Genomic DNA, 5,471 nt, shown 5'->3' on the forward strand with positions numbered 1-5,471 from the left:
TATTGATCATATCAAATTACATGTTGCCAAAATTGACGTCACAAACAAATACTGTCAAGCATTGTCAAACATAAGAACAAGAAGCTTTATCAAAGGGCAGTGCAGGTAAGGAAAGAAGGCTTTTACTGCCACTAAAATGGTTTCCTGCATCTGTTCCCAAGCACAAAGAAGCCCCAAATGAAGACCAATAATTTCACTTCCGTCATACTGTAGCTCTGCCTCTTTCTAGTCTACCAGTAATTTTAGAGACAAAAGGGCAAGGCAAATATGTTATTAATAATCAAAGCCAAGTTTGATTACCAAGTAAATTAAAATGATATGACATCAACCCCCAAATAAAATCATAAATAGAAGAACAATAAACAAACACTAAGGTCTTTTTTCTAAGGCTAAATAATCAAAACTAATTGTATAGTAACTCTTTCAAAGGTTTCTAAAAGCACAACACTGGGCTTTATACTTTGGCTCTTGTGACGTCACCCCTAGGTTTTCCTCACATAACAAAGGAATTGAAATTGCTTAGAAAACAAATCAGAAAATGGTGGGATCCAAGGAAATTCAAGGTGATGTGCTGAGGGAAGAAAAAACAATATTTAAATGCATTCATAAGAAGTTATAAGTGAAAATCAATAGAAAATATGGGTTCAGCATATTAAAAAAGAATAGATGAATGAAAATTTTGAAGAGTTCTCGTCTCTGTTTTTAAGGCACACCACAGCACAAAGTAATTACTTTTAAGAGTTGTAAACAGTCTCTTATTAATAAGTTTCTCTGGGGATACTACTGTCTTGTTGCTTTTACTGTAGCTCTAACTGCAACAATTCATACAGTTGATCAGGTCAGGTGAGATCAGGCTGAGGAGCATACACTGGTACACCTACCACACGACGAAGCAGCTCAGTGATCTCTGTTGGCAACCTCCTAGGCAGACACATGGCCCAGTTCTACCCTAATGATCTTCTATCTGCCGTGTTACGTGGGTGTCCCCTTGGCCTGGTCCAGCCACTTGGATCCTCATCAATGAGGATCCTGTGAGCTAGATCACCCTCCAGGAATGGTGCCACATGTCTGTAGTGCGTTAACTGACGCTCCATCACAAGGTAGTTAATGTACTTCATATGGGACTCCATGAGCAATCGCTCATTCGGCACAAAGTCAGATCAGTGGTATCCAAGGGTTCTCCAAAGAGACACAGTACCAAAGGAGTCCAGTCTTTGTCTCAGGTCACTGGATAGTGTCCATATTTCACAACCATATGGCAAAACAGGAAACACCAGGACTCTAAAGACTTGGACCTTTGTCCTTTCATAATGATATTGGCAGCGCCACACACCCCTTTCCAGTGACCCCATGACTACCCATGCTCTCCCAATCTGTCTACTGAATTCATAGGAAGAATCTCCAAAGACATAAATGTCGCTGCCAAGGTAAGTAAACCGCTTGACACAGTCAGCTTTCTCTCTACAGACCGACACAATGCTGGCGGCTGTTCCCAAGAGGTCATTAAAAGCCTGGATCTTGGCTTTTATCCAGGACATTTACAAGCCCAGACACTCAGACTCCTCGCTCAGTTTCTCAAGAGTCCCAATCAGAACCTACATTGACTCGAAGGTCATAGCTTCGTCAGCAAAGTCAAGATCAGTTAACCTATCTGCCCCATCCAGGCCACGCAAGCACTGAACAGAGTAGGAGCAAGAACACACCCCTGATGAACTCCAGAATCACCTGGGAATAATGCAGAGGTTCTGCCTCCACTCTGCACAGCATTCACAGCACCTCTGTGCAAGCCGGCCATGACATCCAGCAACTTCTGGGGCATCCTGTGAAGTCTCAGGATGTCTCACAGGGCAACTCGATCAACCAAATCAAATGCTATACAAAATTAATAAAGGATGCAAAGAAACTCTGCTGATATTTGTGTTTGCCCTAATTGTGAACCCTTAGTGCCAGGATGTGGTCGATGGTAGACTTCTTTGGCATAAAACCAGACTGCTCTAGTCGCTGGTAAGAGAGCAAGTGATCATGGATCCTATTAAGGATGACCCTAGCAGGGACCTTACCCGACACTGAGAGCAGTGTTACATTTTTAGTTACCACACAGCAAAATCCACAGTGTTAATTTCACACCTACAGTGTTAATTTTAACTCTTCTTCAGAGTTTATATAGGTCCACACCAAATCAAGTTAAAGTTACACTTTGTGTAGTGTTACATTTTCCACACTTGTCAGGTGTTGAAATCAACACCATAAGAGTTAATCTTTTAACACTAGTAGTGTTTTGAACATACAGTTGATGTAAACTAAATTCCTGCTGATGTTAAAAAAACGGTGTTGATTTTAACACCTGACAAGTGTGGATTTTCAAAATGTTAATAGTGAGTGTTAGTACAGTATATCTGGCACTGTATTATTTTAGATGCAATATTAAGTTACTGCACCTCATTTTATTTAGAAGCTAATGTCACATTAAAGTTTCATGTATACACATTATACACCAGATTTAAAAAAACAAGAATTAAGACTTTTCAAAATGTTTGTTTTATTAAACAAAACTGTTTACAAAATATTTCAAAACCGATAAAACAAAAAAAAAAAAATCAGGGTTCCCTACCAAGAGCATTTTAATAAAAAAAAAAGCCCAGTCTCAATGGCAATTTATACAGGATACAAGGGTTAATTTACATATTAGTATATTTACATATAGGTTACAGCTGCTATTAATCCTTTTATGCAAACACTGCTTTGTAACAGTGAGGTCATCAACATGCATGGCAATTGTGTAAAAAATAAATAAGTGCTAGTGGTGATCATTTAAAAAGGATAGCATTAAATAAAACGCTCTTGACATTTGCCAGAGATTCTTGATAGGAGACGTTAAAAACATAATGAAAGTTCATCAATGGCACTCAGGGAGGTGGCTCCTGCACAAGGGATGAGCTGCTTGTAAACCACCACATAAAAATTGTTGATCCTCTTCTTGGTTTGTTCTACTGCAAGTAAGTATGGTTGGTGACCTTCTCTACTGCTGAAATGTTCTTAAATGCTGGTACAGGACTATAAAAAATGACGCATGATACATTTAATAAATACAGGGCAATTTCAAAACAGAACAGAATAATTTAATACATTAAACACTTTAAACAATGAATAACATTCTATCAGGTTGAAAATATGTAAAGTACTACACCTACAATTTAACACAGTAAGTATGGAGGTTGTCAGCAATTACATCTTACAAGTGTTTGTAATTCATGTCATGTTCAATGGGAAGAAGATAATATGCTAGAAAGCAGAGACAAGTACAGACCACTGCGATATGGTTAAAATTGATATTAAATTTACATGTCACCAATAAGACTAAAAAATTAAACATTACATATTGGTTTTGGGTGAAAAGCAAGAGAACAACTTCCTTCAGTACCAATCAACCAAAAAAAATCTATGACTGTACAACACATTGCAAAGACATTGATCTTGCATTAGTAAATTTACCTTATGTAAATGTACAAGCCTGTCAACAGCATCAGTTGGACTGATTGTAGCCTCGTTCCTCCCTACAGAAGGTGGTAACAAATAAAACAGCAGCAAGAAAGAGGAAATGTCGCTGTTATAGCCTGATAGAAAATGAGAAGGGGTCAATGCTCAGAAATATTAATTAGTATGTAGAACAGAGAGCCTCGTCTGTCCTTTAAAATTTCAAAATACTACTTACCATTTTCAGACTGTTGTTTCTCTGTTGCACTGAAATAACTTTGAACTTCTGCTGTTAAAGTGAGAAACTTTGCTTGTTTGATGACTTTCTGCTTAAATGCTGTATGCTACTGCTCAAGCAATCGTGCAGATGTTTCAGTATTGAACAGCACAATAAAGTCTTGAATCACCTAATGAAACTGCATACAGAAAAACAACACAAAGCCGTCAAGTCTCAATCACACTTAATTCCTTAAACTAGAAATAAATAGAAGAGAATGTTTGTACTTACCTAACCTCCCAACTTCTCAGGCATTACTCGAGTTTGAGCTTGCAGGCAGGTCCGGCTGTGTTCTCCCCAACCCTTCTACATCACTGGAGTTTGAAAGCGCATCAGTGCATGCACTTGGTGTTAAGGTAGCAGGGGGTGAAAATTGTTTTTTCAAAAAGAGAAGATCAATATTGATTAATTTTCAAATATTTTATGAAGACATTTGAACATTTCTGAACAAAATTATACACCATCAGAAACACCCAGGTCAGCAAAAAGTCCTTGTGGAGGACATCTTACTGTGAAGCATATCTGTGGGTTGCTCTGAATCAACTCTTGAAAAATATCTTCCTCCACATTAGTATCTGTCTCATCAAAGGAGAAATTTGATAATAAATGTCAATAAAATGAATTTTTCAAATCAGAAGAAACATTAGCTAACGCTTAATTAAATTCAAACTTACCTTCAGTTTGAAACTTTTGAAGTTTTAATCCAACTAGCAATTGAATGTATTTTTTCCATGTGTGTATTACAGACCCATGGCTTTGAAATGAGGTTGTTTGTGTCGGTATGTGGTGTAGTCCGTCTGCATGATGCGGTGAAGTGTGTTTTAAAACAATTTTTGAACCTTTGTCGTCGTGACACTGGGCTGCTTTGAGTTTAAGAAGTATTTGGACTGAACTATCCCTACACAATCTACTCAATCATTAATTTGCTGAAATAACAAGTAGTCTATTTCCATTTATCAAGGGGTTTAATGTAGTAATATTAGCATGAAACTCTAACATTATAAATCTCACTTACTGTATAAGCATAAAATGGCAATATACTTGTAAAAGTATTGTAAAAATGTACTGATTGAAATTCAATTGTTTTTCAGTCGTTAATTTGTTAAAAATAAGTATCATACTCACCTTAATTTATCTATCATCTGGCAGTGCAATCAGTAACGGCTGCCATTAAAGAAAAAGAAAGTGCTGTTCCAGCTAGCGCCGGAAATCAAATCCACTCTTTACTGGTGTAATGTACACCTACTCCCCAAAATAACACTCAATCTAAACACTCTGTAACACTCCAAGTGTTGATGTCCTCAAATCAACACCAGAATTAACACTTGTTAACTCAGAAAAAGTTAACACTGAAAAAACAACACCAAACTACACTAAAGATTTTGCTGTGCATAATCCAGGCGATCACCATTCCTTTTCCAGATATGCTCTACATGTCCCACTTTCCAGTCAGTTGGGATGAAGTCTGTCTCCCAAATAAAGGCAAAGATTGCTTGCAATGCCAGGAGGAGAGCCTTATCACCATCCTGGAGAAGTTCAGCCAAATACCACAGATGCCTTCCCTACCCTCAGGTGGTTGTACCAAGTCTGCAATCTTAGTGAGACTGTGTGGTTCACAAGTAATTGGAGGATCAGACTTAAGAACTGTGGACCCAGAGATGTCCAACATCCTAGCAGGGGGATCAGCTTTAAACAGCTGCTTAAAGTAGCCAGCCCAGCA

General features: G+C 37.9%; 1 long non-coding RNA gene across 1 annotated transcript; it reads right to left on the reverse strand.

Annotated features, from left to right (window-relative positions):
* Window positions 1-2,604: 2,604 nt before the first annotated feature.
* LOC120518707 lies at window positions 2,605-3,875 on the reverse strand. Its single transcript, XR_005631283.1, has 3 exons — window positions 3,713-3,875; window positions 3,493-3,554; window positions 2,605-3,054 (listed from the first exon to the last, which is right to left on the reverse strand). It is a non-coding gene; the product is annotated as an uncharacterized LOC120518707 (long non-coding RNA).
* Window positions 3,876-5,471: the final 1,596 nt, after the last annotated feature.

This window comes from Polypterus senegalus, chromosome 1, assembly GCF_016835505.1.
Source record: "Polypterus senegalus isolate Bchr_013 chromosome 1, ASM1683550v1, whole genome shotgun sequence".
NCBI lineage: Eukaryota > Metazoa > Chordata > Cladistia > Polypteriformes > Polypteridae > Polypterus > Polypterus senegalus.